The sequence below is a fragment of the Phaethon aethereus genome, assembly GCF_964289735.1.
Source record: "Phaethon aethereus genome assembly, chromosome: 17".
Classification (NCBI taxonomy): domain Eukaryota; kingdom Metazoa; phylum Chordata; class Aves; order Phaethontiformes; family Phaethontidae; genus Phaethon; species Phaethon aethereus.
The window spans coordinates 11,045,431-11,059,886 of record NC_138593.1 but is presented as its reverse complement, the minus strand read 5'-3'; positions in this window follow the sequence as shown (position 1 = coordinate 11,059,886).

Here is a 14,456-nt window from a genome sequence, read left to right as displayed (position 1 = left end):
TATTTAAATGTAACGCATTTGTACCTAATCACATACTTGCATATAATCAATTATCAGTCTGTACATGTACAAAAGAGCTAGTCTTGCTTTTCTGCTCTGATGCCATGAAGACTGTCCCTTGTGTGCAGACATGAAAATTGAACTAATGTATTCATTTGTTGAACTGTCTGTAAATAAAGCTGTATTTGGTCTCGTATCACTAGAAAGCCCCTGCTACATGTTCTTCTGGGTAGTAATGGTCCTAAATATTTGCATTAGAAACCTCCTTAAAATGTGTTTAAGATATGCTTAACTATAAAAACATTGTAGTATTGTCTTATGTCTAGACTGAGGACTTGTCCCAAAGACAAGACAGTTTTCACAAAGTCCTGCTTCAAAACATGGCCTGTGAGTTATGTTCATATAGCAGTAATGCTTTCCTGAAGACAGCATTTCCAACTTAAAATGAGTAATTTGGGGCTTTGGTAATGACATTAATCACCTCCTTGTGGAATTGTGTCATTCTTCAAATCTACAATCACTCGGAAGAGAATTGTGACTGATACCAGTTGGTCAGGTCATTTCCCTCAGAGTAAAATCGCACTGGTCTATATGCAAACTGCAGCCTTTCTAATAGCTAGTGGTAACAGCTGTTTGTGTGGTTTGGAATTCTTCAGTAATCACTTTGGTTCTAGCTCTTACTGTGGGAGAGAAGACATTATTTTCCCAGAATTTCCTCTCCATGCTAAAGTAAAGGCTTCTGAATTTCACAAGACTGCTTTGAGAAAGACCATCTTAAAATCAACATGAAGCTGTTGAGTCTTTATACTAGATGCCCCCTGAGGCTGATGTTTTTTAACACACAAAGGAGAAAATTCCACCCTGTTGCTGTACCGTGAGCTTCATGGTGAGAATTGAACTGTCTGCTTGTAGCATCCCATGCTGATGCCTGGGATCTCCAGAAGTGGGTTGGTAGGTGAGAATCGATACTCTGTTGACATCTAGTGGCTTTGCTTGTTGCTATATGGTGGTATACAAAATGTCAACTTCCGTAGTGGGTAGTAGTACAGCTATTTGAAGTATGTGTCTCTCACTTGCGGTCTGTTAACTGGGTGCTATTGCTTTTAATGCATCAGGCTCGTGATTGTCTTGCTAATCAAGTTGGAATTTTTGTATAATGGAGTTACATTACCGTCAACAGGCAGAACACAATTATTTTCTGTTTAACTTGAGTCAAGTATCTGCTGCAAGATTTTATAGGATGCTTTTACAGCAGCTAGAACTGTCTTCTCTTCCAAGGCAAACGCCTAATAGAAGCCTGAGATTGATTAGTACAACAATTAACTGACATAAATATAAACTTGTGTAAGATGGGTTCTGTGTGTTGAAGGATGGTATACTGTTCTGCTTAAAGGGTGTCATCCTGGCTGTGGCTTGTACAGTGAGTGACAAAGGAAGTTACTGTTGCCGCCTTTAGTAACAGGAGAGACAAGAGGCGTACTCACAGTTTAACCAAAGAGAAATCACTTTGCCAGAACTTCTTTTGGTCTGGCTTCTCCAGGAAGACCCAGTTTTCCTCAAGGAAACTAACAGTGAGGATTGTCATATCTCTTTTTGCCAGGACTGTCTGGTTCTTCCCAGCCCTCAAAGCTCTGCTTCCTTTTTCTCTAAAGCCTCCAAAGAGAACTATTAATAGGAAGCAAGAAAAGGAAGTAAGCCACAGGTGGGGGACTTGACTAAAAGTTTTGTTTGGAAGAGACATTTTGGCAAGGCTGCAAATCTGGCCTATTGGCTTTGTGTCTCACTGTTGCCTTCTGACTGTGAAATAGCGAGTTGCCTTTCTGAAGTGGTAGCTTCTTTTGCAGAGGGCAAAGGGAGAAATGGCACCACATTTTGATCACAGACAGCTACTGAAAAGGCAAAGGCTTTGAAACACCAAGGGGAACCCAAAAGAGTATAATGATTAAATGCTATTTAAGCAAATAAATGCTGCCTGGCAGTAGCAGGTTTGTTGGGGATTGTTTCCACTAATGATGATTGGCTTACCTTTTCTCTTGTTTTTTTAAAGTTCCTGTTCGTCCTTCCTGTGCAATGCCAAACTTCTGTCCACTGAGATCTCCTCTCCTCTCTGAAACAATTGATGTGACATTCGGCAGCACTGAGGGCAGGGTCACAACCATGAATTTCAGAAAGAAACAATAACCCTCCCCAGTAGATTTGACTGATAGAACAAACTCTGCAATGTATCTGCTTTAAGAATTTTCTACCCATTCTGATGTTTCTCACCCTCTATATTTGTGACTGTCCACTGAGCACACAGCAATGAAACTTCTTTAAAAACTTTTTGTTCCCAACCAGTGTTGTCTTAGCTTTTAAGCTTTGTTTAAAACATGTAACATCTCTAATCCATATGAGCTTTGAAGAAGATACTGCATTTTGCAGTATGAATTCAGGTTGAGGCTGAGTCTAGGATGAACTGTTTACTCTCTTCAGAAAGATATTATGAATTAGCATTGAAAAGATTGAAGTTTCACATTGGCAGGAATTTAAGCCCCAGCCGAGACAAACATGTCACTTAGCAATTTCTGACAAAACTAACTGATAATGCTAGTTTGTTACAGGCTGCTTTGAAGAGCCTATGTGCGATGTGTGTATTATCCTTACAAACTGATAAATCAAAATTTCTTTCTAACAAATGATGTCTCATCCACTAGATGGCTCTGTCCGTAAGAGAATGGAAGACAAGAAACCAGAACCCTCTGGAAGGAAAAAAATGCAAGAAATGTGACTTCTGCTATAAAATTCATAAAATAAGTGCTATTACAAACTCTCGTATGAAAATACTCAACTTATTGTCTTTCCTCTTCAGTGTTCCCAGAGTGCCAGCTTCATATGCACCCAGGTTATTCCAGCTGTGGCTTGATGCTGTGTACATCTGGTACTTGGCTAATTGGGCATGTCCACTTAGGTAGGTTGTGCAGATTCCTTGAGTTCAGCAATTTAAGCGTTCTGTTTCTCTGGGACAGAGGATACTATGGACAGATGCAGCTGTCTGTTTTTAACATCTGCCTTTATTTGTCACCTTTTTTTTTTTTCCATAGATTGCAGCATTTCTTTCATTCTTTGCCATTGCTTTGTGTGTGGGCTTGTAAACCTCTTCCTGTTCAGTGGGTTCAGGTCTCACCTTATATTCCTGCTTTTGACAGAGAGACAAGCTACTGGCCTGAAGCTTTGACGTGAACTTTCCCTTTGATATCATTAGTATAGATGCCTTCAAAGTACTCGTGTGGGACAGAGAAGTTACACTGCAGCCATGCAAAATGATGTGTGGAGAAGTGCAGGTGGGAATTCACCCAGTCTTCCTGAGTCAAAACTGAGGTTGTGCTGGTGCAAAAACAGAGGGGAGAAGAGTTAAATGGTTGCAGCAAGTATCACTTGAAAAAATTGCTTTGCACAGAACTGTAGGACTTTTCCTCACTGACCAGGTGCTTTCATCCCACATGTGCAGTTCTGCTCTCCAGGTGTGTCTAACTGTAATTAGACTGATATGTAATCCTAAAGCTGTAATTTCCTTTAGTTCATTTTCCAAGGGTACTCTGCAAAATATCAGTCTGCGAAGTATTGTGTTATGACTGAGAGCGGCTAGGAAGGGATGCTGTGTAGATGAGGTAAGTGATAAGCTATGGTGTCTCTTCTCTGAGTGTAATTACATGCCACATTGTAAAAGCCATGTTCTCCAGGGTAACAGAACTTGGTTTATATCAATTCTTAAAATTGCAGAGGAGGCAGCAGCCTCTTAATGTCAGCCAGTGAAAGGTAGAAGTAAAGGGATGTCGCCCCTAGATCTCCCATGCCCTGCAGAAAACCTCTTCTAGAAGGGCAGAATGAGGTGGAAAATGTGACTTTCTGGTGCTGGTGGTCAGGTTAACTGTCCAGTCTGTATCTCTTTGCTACTTAAGTTTCACAGTGAGCTTTCATTTAAAGTAGAGATGTCCTATTTCCTTTTGCCAGTAAAATGTGAGCAAGGATGGAAGGCTGACATCCCAGTGGTGTAATGATTTGGTAAGGTAGCAAAGGGTGGAATTCTGAGGTCTACGTGAAAGTGTCGATGATTTGGTTGCTTATTTCTCAGCCACGGGTCAAAATGGAGGAAGGATTCTCACAGACTTTGATGTTTCTATCGTGACAGAGGCAAAAATTTAGATGTGGACTTGCACATTACTGCAGCTAAGCTGATTTCAGACAATAAGACCTGGTCTTTCTGCTGTCACATGAGATAAAGCTAACATTATGGGACCCTTCTGCCTTCAGCGTTTCTTTGGGAGGAAATACAGATACACCAACTTTAAAGCATGGTCCAGAATAGCCTTGAAACAAATGCTTATATGGGCAGTGTGCTGCAGATTGCTTTGCAAGTAAGAGGATACTGTTCACCTCGCACGCTGAGGGACAGATCATACCTGCAGACAGAAGAACTACCATGTTACTACAGCGTGCTGGTGCCTTAAGTAGTCAAAGCAGTGCTTTTCTGCAGGTACTTTTCCAGATCAAATCTCATTTTAACTGCCTCAGGTGTCCTGTTGTTGCCTGGTCCTGTAATAATAGTTCTTGATAGTGTCAAGAGTACTTTGGAGGTAATGAATAAGGAACTGCCACCCTCCTCTGCTCATGCTAACTGTTCCTCAAAGACTAGGGTGTGGAATTACTTCACTCGGTGTGGAGGCTGACATTAGTGTGCAGTATGACCAGTAGGTTTGGGATGTTTTTACTCCACCTTATTCAGACATTTAATGAGAAGAGTATTTTGGTTTTTTGTGTGAATTGGTTGTTCCTAGCAGACAGGCTATTATTCCTGGCACAGAACCAGTCATTACATAAGCAAGTATTGTGCAGCCCTCTGCTGCTCAGCAGAGACTATTGGAGTCTATGAAAAGTGGAGATTTTCCAGCATCATTAATTCAGGGGAGAATGTTGAAGCCCTGGCAAAGAAACAGATTGCATCCAAAAGATGTGTAGTTATGCTGGGGGAAATTAAAAGATTGGCAGAAAAGCACTATTATTGTTCTTTTGCTTAGTGAACTGCTTGCAGTGAACATTTAATTTTTCTTCATATTCCCCTGCCTGGGGACTTAAAATCTGTAGTCTGGTTGGGGGTTTGTCCTATTTCCAGGTCAGTGGAGAGATGTTAGTACTCCAGAGCAAACCACTGCTTGTTGTGAGGCAAAACTCCTCACATTTTGTCCCACAGTGCCTAATACGTTAACAGGGGACAAAGCAGTCAGCAGGAATATCAACAGCACTGGGCTGGTCATGCAAAGGGAAGGCAATAGGAATGCCTGGATTCGCAGGGAGATGTTGTGTTGTATGGAACTGTCCCCTTAGCTTGTTCATGGCTCCATGCTGTAAAATGCCAGACAGCTGATTTCATCTGCTTTTCTTTACAAAACTGTTGCAGGGTATAAAAGATGCTGTCACCTTGCATTTCACAAAGGGAGACAGAGACCAAGCCACGAAGAGGTTCAGACCAGGATTTGAAGACAGATTTGGGCCCGCAGCTATGAGCTAGGCACCTAAGTACTTTTCAATACTAATGCTTAAGTGACTGGCTTACCAGTGTCCCTGGAGCTCAGGGACAAAGCCTCCAGAAGCCCAGTGAGTGCTCTAACTGCTGGATCATCCCAGAAGTGATGATCTCTGAGTGTTAGCTCCTGCATCAGTCTCCTGTTGAACAGTGAGCCACTTCGTGGTGGCTTATTGTAGTGGATACTTCTTCGGATATTCCGTCTGCTTTGCAGGAAGTCCCTCAGTGGCATCTGGAAAAGTGCGGTTTTGTTGTTTCTGTTACAGCTGTTTTGTACCCTGTTTTCTGATTTCTCTGCTTTCCTACAACAATCATCAATCCCCCTTGTTAGGCAATTCCAGTAAGGCCTGCTGAATCTGTGCTACTTTGATTTATTTTCGTCCTCCTTCCTTAATTCCTCTCTTAATTTCATCCTTAAAGGACACGGAATGAATAGGATAAGAGCATGTTACCTGTAAGTTTTAACAGCTGCAAGTGCGATCCTGCTGTGGATTCCTGTGCTTCTGGCAAACATGTTTACTCACTATAGGTAAAAGTGAAAACTGTCTTTGTGGAGAAGCGCTTTCAGGGAAAGACAAGAGACTGTGAATCTGGAGAAGAGGTTACAGTCTTTGCCTCTGTTCTGGAGGTTTATAGGTAAGTTACTTGACAAGATAGTCCCACTACTTTCCTTGCAAGGATATGGGGAAGACAAATCACTGATAAAATTATCTTGGCTACTGTGGTAAGAGCACCTTGCAAATCACTCTGCCCATGTGCAACCAAAGATCATGATGATTAGAGGATTAGGCTTATTTATAATCCTCCTTTCAGGAGACTTGGTTCTGTTTGCAGGGTAGAAGCCTCTTCACCTCACTTGGCAAGAGAACAGACCTCCGCAACACAAATGTGCATTGGCTTTGTATGCCAATTTTGAACATGTTAAGTGCAATTTACATCTATAAATAACAATGAAGATACTTCTTGTCTAAAAGTGCAAGCTGTCAAGGTTGTTGCGTTCAGGCTTTTTGGGCAGAGGGGGTGAGGCTTTTGGGAGGTTGGCGGTATTTAGCCCACATTAGAGACACAAGTCAGGCCACAATTGTTAGTAGCCCACAGCCTTGAAGAGGTTTTGGAGTACTGCAGCTGATGGCCCTCAGCAGACATGCTGTAAAGCTGAGAATATGATAATGCATAGACCCATGTGGTGGCATTTTAGGTTGCTTAGTGATATCTTCATAGTCCTCTAAAATCTCAAGTAAACTGCAGGGTGAATAGCTTTGGGTTTTTTCCCCTGACACAATATACAGCTGAGAAACAGAATTGAAGTGTGGAGGCTTTTACTCTTCTGTAACAAAAAAAAGGTGTTGCTGTTTCTTGCTTCACAATTGAATGAGCTCCTTTCTGCAGAAGTGTCATATGTCTCTGGAACAGCTCCACAGCAAGCCTTTTTTTGCAAAGCTTCGTTGTTAGCCAATATTGTTCCTCTTTGAAGAACGCTACATAAAAGTGCACATCAGAGATATCTTCAGAACCAGACAGGAGTACATAATTTTTCCTGCAGTCTTGTTCACCTTTTGCTTTTGAGGGCAGTTTGGATACAGCAGTAGGGAGTGCTGTGGTTTGGGAAAACAAAGAGTGAATGTGCATAGAGGAAATGGGTAAATCTTCTCTGGGTATTTGTTAGGATGTGCTGTCTTTGTTTTGTCTTTTCACTACAACCTTTTTTTCCAGTTAATGATCCAAATTCGACATGGAGAAAGTGGATGAAGCTCTAGGGAACTCATTAGAGGTTTTTCATGTCAGAATTTGACTCCAAATACATGAAGTCTACTCTTAAACCTAGGCGGAGATTTATACCGTGGGATGTGCTGAAGCCTCTGGCTAGAGACTGTTGGGAGGGTCCAAGTAGCAGCCCTCACTTTACCTTTGCAGCCCCATTTGAGCCTTTCTTTTAGTGTGTGTTTCAACTATCTCTTTTTGGAACACGATCCTATCCTTAGGCTGAAAGTAATGCTATGGGACGCACCAATCCCCCTGTGTAAGTGTTATACACTGGGGATAATTCTAGTAGCAGCCTTAGCTTTACTTTAGCACCCTGATCCCTGATCCTGATTTACATCTTGGCTGTCTCTCTCTGAACCCCAACCCCAGTGATGGCTCCAGTTGTTTTACCTAGTGTGGGTCTCCCCGGACAGGCGCAGGGCACCCACCCAGCCACTCTCTCGTTCCCCCTTCTTAAGTAGGGCAGGGAGAGAAAATAAGATGGAAATGCTCATGAGTCAAGATAAAGACAGGGCGATCACTTACCAATTACTGTCACGGACAAAACAGGCTTGACTTGGGGAGAATTAATTTATTGCCAGTTAAAATAGGTTTGGATGGGGAGAAACAAAGACAAACTAAAACAACACCTTCCCACCACCACCTTCTTCCCAGGCTTGGTTTCACTCCTTCACCCCTGACTCCTCTACCTGCCCTCCCTAGCGGTGCAGGGGGATGAGGAATGGGGAGTTGTGGTCAGTCCATAACAGGTTGTCTTTGCTGCTCCTTCCTCTTTGCACCATTCCCCTGCTCCAGCGTGGGGCCTTCCCACAGGTCGCGTTCCTTCAAGGATGTCCCCCTGCACCACCATAGTCACCCCGTGGGCTGGAGCACCTCTTCCTCCTCCTCTTCCTCCAGCCTTGGTGTTGCAGGACTGTTTCTCACACTTTTTTTCCTCAGCCGTCACTGTGGCATTTTGCCCTTTCTTAAATACGTATCCCAGCGGTGCCCCCAGCTTCGGAGCCGGGCTCAGCACTGCCCAGCAGTGGGGCGGTTGGGGAACTGCCCGGAACCAGCTGGAGCCGGCTGTGCCCAGGAGGGGCAGCCTCGACCTCTCCTCAGAGAAGCCCCTGCTGCCCTGCTGCCAGCCCCTGGGCACGGGCACCCAGTGCAGCGCAAGCTGGAAACGCCTCAAAAAAGGCGTTCTGCTGGATGCATCCTGCTGCCCACGCTTGTAGGAGAGGAGTGACCGTCCATCTCCAGAGCACCTGTCCCAGGATGGCAAAATGTCTTCTCTCCTGTGGGACAGCTGAGGTTACTGGTTAAGGATTGCATTTTTGTGGCTTGGGTTAATTTCTGCTTAGTGAGGGACAGCAGGAATGGCAGGTAAGGGCCAGGCATTGCCTGCCTTCCTCTTGCTTTACAGAGGGTCCTTCTGTGTGTTACCACAAGGGAGTTTCTATTACGGTCTTCTGAAAACAGCCAAAGTCTGGAAAAAGTCAGTGAGTGCCGCCAATTTAGAGGCAACTCAGTGAGCTCATAATATCGCTAAGGGACAGAAACAGCACAGGCATTAGCAATGCAGAAACCGAGGTGATGCTTCTGCCTTTTCCGCTCCCGACCTTTCAGTTCAGAAGGTGACAAAATGGCCGATCGCTCCTGTTGTCCTCGTGCTGCTAGCAGTGGGGAGGCGGGAGGTTTGGGGGCTGCCAGTGACAGGCTTGCACAGGCACAGGGCAGTCCTCTTGAAAATATTCATATTCATACTGGCGCTGAGGGATGGGCCAGTCCAGGGCTGAGACCCAAGCCAGGGGACCTTACAGACGGAGACCCTTTGGGCTGTGCCTCTGAGTATCAGGTTGCATGTCAAAGCTATTCCTTTGGTGTCCTCCATTTTGCTCTCCTTCAATTGCAGTTTCTGAAAAACTAAAAACCCCAAAAAGTGTTGGTAAAATGAGCAGTTGATTCTGACTTACTCTTAAAATAAGTCAGTTGGTTCTGACTTACTCAGTTATTCAGTTGCAGCAGAGTTCAGACAAAGGTGCACACGTCAAACTGTTGGCTCTGCAAACCAAAAGATTTCAGGGGATCAAGAGCAAAGCTCCGCTCAGAAGTCTGACATGGAGACCCAAAGGCAGCTGCTGCTGTTAGCCTGGGAAAGTGCCTTTTTCCAGTTTTCTGTGCCATGTTTTTGCTTGATGAGACCCCATGTGTTTCAGGGGAGTTACACAGGTTGAATAAGGCCCATGTAGTTGTTCGATAGCTTTCTAAATGCTTCCCATCATTGTATCCAACCTGGGGCAGATAGATTGCCTCAAAAATGGACTAGGTGGAATTATCCAGCCAGAAGTGGAGAACCTGGCTGATTGGTAAGCAGCAAAGTATCTATCCTCCACCCTTGTGACACGCCCTGCAAGCAAGCTGAATAAACCTGATGCTGTAAAAAGAAACATCAGTGCTTTTGTGGTTCGCTTGCTTTTAAGGACAGTTTGGATGCAGCAGGGGGAATGCTGGGCTTTGGGAAAAGGAGTAAATGCACGTGGAAGAAAAGCTGACTTTCCTTTTTACTCTTCTCCTGAGGAAGAGTTACTGTGTGGTTATTGTGTTTTGTGGCTATTCTGATTTTGAATCTGCATCACCGAACGGGAATACTATCAAGTTGGAGAGGAACAGAAGAGATTCATAATCAAGTAGTTAGTGTCTCAAAGTAGATCAAGATGTGGTCATGGCTTCCCGGAGCGCTGGCCTCAGCTAAGAGTGTTCCGGTCTATTCTGTTTTGTGAACTACCTCTTGGCAGCCTTAAACCAGCTATTACATCTATTTCAAGAGCACTTGTTTGATGCCAGTAAACTGCAAAACAGATTCTCTTGTCCATTGATAATGGTCCCCAACTGCTTGGAGCTGGGGTGTCTGGGCTTTCTGCCAGCTGCCCTTGAAGGCAGTTATACCTGCTGCGCTGTCAAGATAGTGTAGTGGTAAGAGTTCATATTGAGACATACCATTGTGTCTTCTGAGCTGTGAAACAAATGCGATCTGGTGGTGGATAGTGATCTCTATGGGCGAATGTTTAATCCTCTCTCGTTTGCTTTCTTCAGATGAAACGACTTCTATTTTGGCATCTTTGTTAGCCAGCCGTCCACTAAGTAGCCTGTCAGCCTGCCCCAAACAGTGCAAACTCCTTTATCTTCCAAGTGCTTGGGATGATGAATGAGTTATAATTTTAAAAAAGAGCCTTGGCAGTGCAGAAGAGAAAGGCTTTGACAGGTTTTGAAGTGTGTAAAATAAAAATAGATCAGACAAGCCTGTGCTTCCAGCTGCTTTTTGCATCCTTACCTCAACAAAACGATTACCAGTTATTTAGACAGAGTCACAGGAATGAGGGAGGCTTGTGGTGGCCTCTGTGCTAAGCATATTGCTACCTGGAGCGTGCTAAGATGATTACCCTGGGTTTTGTGGTCAGAGGCTGAGGTAAAATAAAGGATGGAGGAGTGAGGAAGGGGTTGTTCAGTTAGGTGAGGAGGGAACAAGTGGATTTCTGTTTGAGTAACTGAAAAGGTCTGGCCTGTTCCTTCTTCCCTCTGCTCTCTGGCAGAAATGGCCTCATTACCTGTGGTGCTGCTCAGCATCCCCATGTGCGTGCACCTCCCTGTGGCTGGGCTTTGCGCGCTGGCTCTGCTAGAGCTCTGCTGCCTGCCTGACCCCACACAGAGCCCCAGCTGACAGTGCTCACCAGCATTTTCAAGTGAGACGCTGCAGGTGGCCCGGGGAGCATGCAAGAGGTTGTGCTGTGTTGGGTAGGAAACTGCCTGCCTGCTGTGAGAGGTACCAGGGAGGAAACTGCTGTCGGCACAGCTTGGTGGAGATGGGACCTCACTGTCTCATGCCCTGCCACTATATGGGTGTAGATCTGAAAAGGGACCAAGCAACCCCAGGAGGAGGAGGATTTTCTGGGGGCTATTTTATAAAGCCTGGGAAAAATAAGATGGTGGGGAGGTGTGGCACAGCTTTGCAACCGATGACCTCTCCTTCCAGAAGACTATTTTTGAAAGGTGTGATTAAATATCTCACTTTGAGATCTATTGTGAGACTGATAACCTGGTGGGAGATTGGAGTGGAGAAGGGGCTGTGATACTACCCTGCGCAGCTGCAGCTTCCTCTCTGCTACATGACATAGGTCCCATGGCTGGCTGACCATCTGCATTCTGCACGGAGAGGGAGCGAAGAGGCTGGGAAACTGCATATGATGGAGATAGCCTGGTGTATGAATCTTGATACTGAGGTGTGTGTGCTGCTTTAAGTAGCTGAGGTTACAGCCCTGCACCAGCAAGTTCGGTACTGAGGAGAGTAGTCGGTATGACAAGGATCCATCTCTCCTGCTGCGTTATCTAGCAGGAGACAGAGGCTCACTGCAGGGCAGGCATCCCCTGATTTAGGAGCATAACAAAACTGGTCCCTATGGTTATCAGTGAGGAGACTTGAATTAGCAGCTCATCCCCTTAATCCTCTTTGAGAGCCTGAGCTTTCTCATTCAGTGCAAGGAAGGGCGCATTTGGGTTGTGTCATCCTCTCTGGTTTGTGAATTCGGCTTTTATGAAAATAGGTTCCTCTGGATTTGGAGCCGCCAGGCCTGCTCCTCGAGCATGCATCTCATCTGTAGGGGGGCACTGGGGCACTTGACAGCTCTAGAGCTGGGTGCACACCACTGTGCTCCCGCAGAGTCCTTCACTTGTCAGTGCAGTCAGGAGATGGCAGGGAACGGCTGGGTGTGCTGTGATAGTTTCTCCACAGCTAAGTGGCAGCCCATCGGAGTTCATCCAAGAAGCTGTGGCAGTTTCCTAGGCCAGGACCTCATCATTTGCATTTGTGTGTATTTATTCACAACTAGTTCTCCATGGGGAGATTTCTATGGCAAAGCAACCAAGTGCGTATGGAGGAATAAACACGGATCCCACAGCTGCTCAGCTGAACCAGCCTGTTTCAAGCCATGCTTTATCTCCAGCTCCTGGAGCTGCCAACTAGCAGCCAGGCATCTCCAATGATTAGCACAGAATTCGCTTGTAAGGGGTTGAATGTCTCATCTCCATCCTCCTGATTAGCACAGCTCAGACCAAAACCACGACTTTCAGCAGAGCTGGAAACAGGCTGCACAGATCGTCCCTGGGCCTGGGCCAGGGACTCTGCAGGGAAGAGCTGCATCAGTGGTGGGCTGCATACTGGGGGCTTGCCTCATTTTGGGGAAGTGCCATGGTTATGGAAAAGCTGTGAAGATGCCTTGATGCAGAGCCTTATGGAGACAGTGTTCAGAGCCAAAGACCGAATGCTCAGCACCCCGGCTCCCTCTTTCTAGCTATGCCACTGACTCACCAGGCGGCTCCAAGCCTTCATTTAAATGCTTTGTGCCTGAGTTTTCTTCCTGGCACAGAGTATTGCTCTGCTTAGACTGCAAGAGTTTAAGTAGATCTTGCTGACATTTGAAATACTTTTCATTTTTGCTGAAAGGTATTTTGGAAGGAAAAGACAAAAAAGAAAAAATTAATACCATCTCTTCCACAGCGGGGAGAAAACAGATACCACACTGAGAAGGGAAAAACAAGTTTTGAGAAGAGAGGCAGGTGGTGACCTCTGGTAGCAGCACGGCCCTTCGCCCAGTAATGGGAATGGCCACTTGAGCAGCTCTGTTTTGCCTTTTGCAAAACAATCTCCAAATGCAGTCTTTTCCACAGAAATTACTCCACTTCTCCAGATTCAGTAGAGGGGCTAAAAAGTGGGTTTGGGTGACAGCTGTGCAGGGGAGCACATGCTCCCTTCCCACCTTGGGTTGTGCTGGAGCCTGTCTGCATTTGCACTCCCTGTTCCCCATCTTCCTGGCCAAACATCATATTCTGGCTATCTCAGGGCCTTTTCTCTCCCATCTCCACTGGGATGGGGTAGCTAGCACCTGCCCCTAGCTATATTTTCTTTACCTTATTGTATCTTCTGTTCTTTTTCATCAGCTGGACAGAGACTTTACACTTCTGTTTGCACATTAACAAGATGAAGGTAACGAGGTCTTGCTCTGGTGACTGGAGTGCAAATGGGACTGGGTCCAGCATTTGCAGTGTCAGGTTGTAATAGTTAGCACAGTCTCTAAACCCAGCTTTCTTCCTCAGGGGACTGGATTTATTTGGGGCTTTTGGTGGTTGATCAGAGACACTGATACCATCCCAGTGCTCTCACAATCTTGGTCCCAAGGGGATAAATCACTTGATAAATATCACCAATTTGCTGCTTGCAATGTCTTGTAAAATCAGCAAGGAGCATGAAAGGTGTATCTATTTCATGTGGATTTGTGTGGCTTACTATATGAGTTGATTATATGTGTTGAGACTCCCAGAGAGAATCAGTAGAGAAGGCAAAGTTGCCATTGTTAATGTAGGAAGGCCAGGATATATATGGCTTACTATGTCTGATTTCTTTAACTTTTAACTTTTTCAAAAACATTAGCTGTTCTCTGAATCCCTGTGGGGACAGATAATTGAGAGGACTTTGACACATCAGCTAAAGTTTGATCACTTTATTTGTATCAGCACCTTGCAACACAAAGAGCGGCAGCCTACCACAACTGAACATCCGCGTTTCACTTTCCTTAGAGGAATGAACCACTCTCACCAGTGTGAACAGTACCTGCTGATCCTCTCCTGCACTGCTGAGGCACTGCGTGAGCATTCCCAGTCCATATTCTTGCAGTGTCTAGGCTGCTGGCTCGGTTTGTGAACAACCCAGATACTCAGACTCCATAGTGCTTCACACTCATGTCCAAGAGAACTGTTTATTATGTTTACATAGGGCATGAGCAATGTGGAAAACACTAGAAATATTGCATCAGTGGTTTGGTTTTTGGACAGCATTGGAAATGGTGATGCAGCTGCTCATGTCATGTCTGTAGTACAAGGAGCCAAAGCTTTGCGCTTTAGTTTGGGAAGTGTCCACCTCTGGCACATTCACTGCTTGCTCCTCTAGTGACGCAGTTATGGACTTGGCTGTCTGCTTTTCCTCAATTTCACTTGGAACTTGTAATTTTAGTACCAAAGCACAGCTTTTGAAACCAATCCTGCTAATCCACCAGACTGTTCCCCCTTCCTCTCCTCCCCCCTCCTCCCATCCCATCCCAAC